The following is a 6,948-nucleotide window of genomic DNA, read 5'->3' as shown; positions in this document are numbered from 1 at the left end:
CCAGGGAAAGCTGCCAGAGAACAAAAGCCTGGAAATACTGGCTCACATTGTGCCCATCCCCACCCCCCTCACAGGGGACAGGGAGACTCTACCCAAACAGGGTTGCCTGAGTATCAGTGCGGCAGGCCCCTCCCCCAGAAGGCAGGCTGAAAAATCAAGAAGCCCACACCCCTAAGATCCTGATAAAACAAGTGCACACTGCCTAGCTCCTGGTCAATAATCTGGGCTCTGGGCATCCCCACAACCTCTCCTCATCAGAATGAGGAGGAGAAACCCTCAGCAAAGAAAGGAGACAAAGACTGTGGCCTCTGCCACAGAAATGATGGATATGGATATAACCAAATTGTCAGAAATGGAGTTCAGAGTAACAATGGTCAAGATGATGTGTAGGCTTGAAAAAAATATTAGTGAAAATATTAACAAGAATATAGAATCTGTAAGGGCAGAAATGAGAGCGAATCCGGCAGAAATTAAAAATGCTATGAATCAATTGCAGTCTAAACTAGACGCTCTGACGGCCAGGGTAAATGAGGCAGAAGATGAATTAGTGAATTGGAGGATGGGATGGTAGAAGAGAAAGTTAAAACAGAAACTTGCCTCAAAAAAATCCAAGCTCAAGAATGTAGAATACAGGAGATTACTGACTCAATGAAACGTTCCAAAGTCAGAATCATTGGCATCCCCAAGGGGGTGGAGAAAGAGAGAGGTCTACAAGAGATATTTGAACAAATTGTAGCTGAAAACTTCCCTAATCTGGCAAAGGAAACAAGCATTCATGTCCAAGAGGCAGAGACCCCTCCCAAGGTCAATCACAGCACACTTACACCACGTCACTTCATACTGCAATTTGCAAATATTAGATCCAAGAATATAGTATTGAAAGCAGCCAGGGTGAAGAGATTCCTTAAGTACAGAAGTAAAACTATCAGAATAACGTCAGACCTGTCTACACAGACCTGGCAAGATAGGAAGGGTTGGCAGGGTATTTTCAAAGCACTAGCCGAGAAGAACATGCAGCCAAGAATCCTTTATCCAGCAAGGCTGTCATTCAGAATTGATGGAGAGATAAGGAGCTTCCAGGATCGGCAGAAACTGAAGGAATTCGTAACCACCAAACCAACCCTACAGGAGATATTAAGGGGGCAGGGGTTCTATAAAAGTAAAAAGGCCCCAAGAGTGATACAGAACAGAAATTTACAATCTATAGAAACAAAGACTTTACAGGCAACCATCATTAAAATCGTATCTCTCAATAATCACTCTCAATGTGAATGGCCTAAATGCTCTCATAAACGCCACAGGGTTGCAGATTGGATAAAAAGACATGACCCATCCATTTGCTGTCTACAAGAGACTCATCTTGAACCTAAAGATACATCCAGACTGAAAATGAAGGGATGGAAAACCATTTTTCATGCCAATGGACCTCAAAAGAAAGCTGGGGTAGCAATTCTCATATCAGACAGATAAGATTTTAAACTAAAGACTGTAGTTACAGATACAGAAGGACACTACATTATTCTTAAAGGATGTATCCAACAAGTGGATATGACAATTATAAATACTTATGCCCCCAACAGGGGAATGGCTAGATACACAAGCCAACTCTTAACCAGAATAAAGAGACATAGATAATAACACGTTAATAGTAGGAGACCTCAACACTCCATTATCAGCAACAGACAGATCACCTAAGCAGAAAATTAACAAAGAAACAAGAGCTTTGAATGACATACTAGACCAGATGGACCTCATAGATATATACAGAACACTATATACAACAGAACAACAGAATACTCATTCTTTTTGAATGCACATGGAACTTTCTCCAGAACAGACCATATATTGGGTCACAAAACAGGTGTCAACCAATACCAAAAGAATGAAATTATTCCCTGCATATTCTCAGACCACAATGCTTTGAAATTGAAACTCAATCACAAGGAAAAATTTGGAAGAAACTCAAACACTTGGAAACTAAGAACCATCCTGCTCAAGAATGATCGCGTAAACCAGATAATTAAAAATCAATTTAAACAATTTATGGAGACCACGAGAATGAAAACACAACAGTCCAAAACCTATGGGACACTGCAAAGATGGTCCTAAGGGGAAAATACATAGCCATCCAAGCCTCACTAAAAGAATAGAAAAATCTAAAATGCAGTTTTTTTTTATATTCTCACCTCAAGAAGGTGGAGCTGGAACAGAACAGGCCTAACCCATGCACGAGAAAGCAGGGAATCAAGATTAGAGCAGAGATCAATGAATTAGAAACCAGGAGCACAGTAGAGCAGATCAACAGAACTAGAAGCTGGTTCTTTGAAAGAATAAATAAGATCGATAAGCCACTGGCCAGACTTATTCAAAAGAATAGAGAAAGGACCCAAATTAATAAAATTATGAATGAAAGGGTAGAGATCACAAACAACACCAATGAAATAGGAAGGTTCATTAGAAACTTTCATCAACAGCTTTATGCCAATAAATTAAAAAACCTGGAAGAAATGGATGCCTTCTTGGAAACCTATAAACTATCAAGACTGAAACAGGAAGAAATTGATTATTTAACAGACCGATTAATTATGAAGAGATTGAAGCAGTGATCAAAAACCTCCCCACAAACAAGAGTCCAGGGCCTGATAGATTCCCCGGGGAATTCTACCAAACATTCAAAGAAGAATTTCTTCAAAGAAGAAATAATACCTATTCCCTTGAAGCTGTTTCAAAAAACAGAAACAGAAGGAAAACTACCAAACTCATTCTATGAGGCCAATATTACCTTGATCCCCAAATCAGGCAAAGATCCCATCAAAAAGGAGAATTACAGACCGATATCCCTGATGAATATGGATGCCAAAATTCTCAACAAGATCCTAGCTAACAGGATGAAACAGTACATTAAAAGGATTATCCATCATGGCCAAGTGGGATTCATACCTGGGATGTAAGGGTGGTTCAACATTCACAAATGGATCAGCGTGATACATCGTATCAACAAGAAAAGACTCAGGAACCATATGATCCTCTCAATTGATGCCGAAAAAGCATTTGACAAAATACAGCATCCTTTCCTGATTAAAACCCTTCAGAGTGTAGGGATAGAGGGCACATTCCTCAATCTCATAAAAACCATCTATGAAAAGCCTACAGCAAATATCATTCTCAATGGGGAAAAGCTGGAAGCCTTTCCCTTAAGATCAGGAACATGACAAGGATGCCCACTCTCGCCACTATTATTCAACATAGTACTAGAAGTCCTTGCAACAGCAATCAGATGACAAAAAGGGATCAAAGGTATTCAAATCGGCAAAGAAGAAGTCAAAATGTCTCTCTTCGCAGATGACATGATACTCTATATGGAAAACCTAAAAGAATCCACGCCCAAACTATTAGAAGTTATAGAGCAATTCAGTAATGTGGCGGGATACAAAAATCAATGCTCAGAAATCAGTTGCATTTCTATACACGAATAATGACACTGAAGAAAGAGAAATTAGGGACTCCATCCCATTTACAATAGTACCAAAAACCATACATTACCTTGGAATTAACTTAACCAGAGACGTAAAGGATCTATATTCTACAAACTATAAATCACTTTTGAAAGACATTGAGGAAGACACAAAAAGATGGAAACATATTCCATGCTTCATGAATCGGAAGAATTAACATAGTTAAAATGTCCATGCTACCCAGAGCAATCTACACTTTCAATGCTATCCCGATCAAAGTACCAATGACATTTTTTCAAAGAACTGGAACAAGTAGTCCTTAAATTCGTATGGAACCAGAAAAGGCCCTGAATCTCCAAGGAACTGTTGAAAAGGAAAAACAAAGCTGGGGGCATCACAATGCCGGATTTCGAGCTGTACTACAAAGCTGTGATCACAAAGACAGCATGGTACTGGCACAAAAACAGACACATAGACCAATGGAACAGAATAGAGAGCCCAGAAATGGACCCTCGGCTCTTTGGGCAACTAATCTTTGATAAAGCAGGAAAAAACATCCAGTGGAAAAAAGACAGTCTCTTCAATAAATGGTGCTGGGAAAATTGGACAGCTACATGCAAAAGAATGAAACTTGACCACTCTCTCACACCATACACAAAAATAAACTCCAAATGGATGAAAGACCTCGATGTGAGGCAGGAATCCATCAAAATTCTAGAGCAGAACATAGGCAGCAACCTCTACAACATCGGCCAAAGCAACCTTTTTCATGACACATCCCCAAAGGCAAGAGAAACAAAAGATAAAATGAACTTATGGGACTTCATCAAGATTAAAAGTTTCTGCACATCCAAGGAAACAGTCAGAAAAACTAAGAGGCAGCCCACGGAATGGGAGAATATATTTGCAAATGACACTACAGATAAAGGACTGGTATCCAAGATCTACAAAGAACTTCTCAAACTCAATACATGAGAAACAAATAAACAAATCAAAAAATGGGCAGAAGATATGAACAGACACTTTTCCAATGAAGACATACAAATGGCTAACAGATATATGAAAAAATGTTCAAAATCATTAGCCATCAGGGAAATTCAAATCAAAACCACACTGAGATACCACCTTACGCCAATTAGAATGGCAAAAATAGACAAGGCAAGAAACAACAATTGTTGGAGAGGATGTGGAGAAAGGGGATCCCTCCTACATTGTTGGTGGGAATGCAAGTTGGTACAGCTACTCTGGAAAACAGTGTGGAGGTCCCTTAAAAAGTTAAAAATTGAGCTACCCTATGATCCAGCCATTGCACTACTGGGTATTTACCCCAAAGATACAGACGTAGTGAAGAGAAGGGCCATATGCACCCCAATGTTCATAGCAGCAATGTCCACAATAGCTAAATCGTGGAAGGAGCCGAGATGCCCTTCAACAGATGACTGGATTAAGAAGTTGTGGTCCATATATACAATGGAATATTACTCAGCTATCAGAAAGAACGAGTTCTCAACATTTGCTACAACATGGACAGCACTGGAGGAGATAATGCTAAGTGAAATAAGTCAAGCAGAGAAAGACAATTATCATATGATTTCTCTCATCTATGGAACATAAGAACTAGAATGATCAGTAGGGGAAGAAAGGGATAAAGAAAGGGGGGTAATCAGAAGGGGGAATGAAACATGAGAGACTATGGACTATGAGAAACAAACTGAGGACTTCAGAGGGGAGGAGGGTGGGGGAATGGGATAGACTGGTGATGGGTAGTAAGGAGGGCACCTATTGCATGGTGCACTGGGTGTTATACACAACTAATGAATCATCGAACTTTACATCAGAAACCAGGGATGTACTGTATGGTGACTAACATAATATAATAAAAAACATTAAAAAAAAAAAAAAAACCCTCGATGTGAGACAGGAATCCATCAAATCCTAGAGGAGAACATAGGCAGCAACCTCTTTGACATCGGCCACAGCAACTTTTCTCATGACACATCTCCAAAGGCAAGAGAAACAAAAGAAAAAATGAACTTGTGGGACTTCATCAAGATAAAAAGCTTCTGCACAGCCAAGGAAACAGTCAAAAAAACTAAGAGGCAGCCCACAGAATGGGAGAAGATACTTGCAAATGACACTACAGATAAAAGACTAGTATCCAAGATCTACAAAGAACTTCTCAAACTCAATATGCGAGAAACAAATAATCAATCCAAAAAATGGGCATAAGATATGAACAGACACTTTTCCAATGAAGACATACAAATGGCTAACAGATATATGAAAAAATGTTCAAAATCATTAGCCATCAGGGAAATTCAAATCAAAGCCACCTTGAGATACCACCTTACACCAGTTAGAATGGCAAAAAATGACAAGGCAGGAAACAACAAATGTTGGGGAGGATGTGGAGAAAGGGGATCCCTCTTACATTGTTGGTGGGAATGCAAGTTGGTACAGCCACTCTGGAAAACAGGGTGGAGGTCCATTAAAAAGTTAAAAATTGAGCTATCCTATGATGCAGCATTGCACTACTGGGTATTTACCACAAAGATACAGACATAGTGAAGAAAAGGGCCATATGCACCCCAATATTCATAGCAGAATTGTCCACAATAGTTAAATTGTGGAAGGAGCCGAGATGCCCTTCAACAGATGACTGGATTAAGAAGATGTGGTCCATGTATACAATGGAATATTACTCAGCCATCAGAAGGAATGATTACACAACATTTGCAGCAACATGGACAGGACTGGAGAAGATAATGCTAAGTGAAAGAAGTCAAGCAGAGAAAGACAATTATCATATGGTTTCACTCATTTATGGAACATAACAAATAGGAAGATCCGTAGGAGAAGGAAGGGAAGAATGAAGGGGAGGGGTAAATAGAAGGGGGAATGAACCATGAGAGACTCTGGGAAACAAACTGAGGGCTTTAGAGGGGAGGGGGGTGGGGATTTGGGATAGGCTGGTGATGGGTATTAAGGAGGGCACGTATTGCATGGTGCACTGGTTGTTATACACAAGTAATGAATCATGGAACTTTACATCGAAAACTAGGGATGTACTGTATGGTGACTAACATAATTTAAAATTATAACAAAATAAATTCAAAGGACCCATAATTGAAAATAAATAAATAAAACGAGATACAACTCCACACCTGTGAGAATGGGGACAATCCCGAACACTGACAACAGCAAATGCTGGCAAGCGTGTGGAGCAACAGGAGTGCCAGTGGTCGCTGGGGCAGGGGTGCGGGAGGGAACACAGGGCAGCCACTTGAGAAGACAACTTGGCAGCAGCTTAGGAAACTAAACCTCCTCTTGCAATAGGATCCAGCAATTACCCTCCTTGAAATTTCCCCCAAAAGGAGGTGAAAATGTATATCCACACAAAACCTGCACACGGATGTGGTAACAGCTTTATCCATAACTGCCGAAGCTTGTTATGTCACCAGGACATCCTCCACTAGGTGTGGTCCCTCCAGAC

This window comes from Ursus maritimus, unplaced genomic scaffold (genome assembly GCF_017311325.1).
Source record: "Ursus maritimus isolate PB19 unplaced genomic scaffold, ASM1731132v1 scaffold_19, whole genome shotgun sequence".
NCBI classification, from domain to species: domain Eukaryota; kingdom Metazoa; phylum Chordata; class Mammalia; order Carnivora; family Ursidae; genus Ursus; species Ursus maritimus.
The sequence above is the reverse complement of the archived record's forward strand: the minus strand, read 5'-3'. Positions refer to the sequence as shown.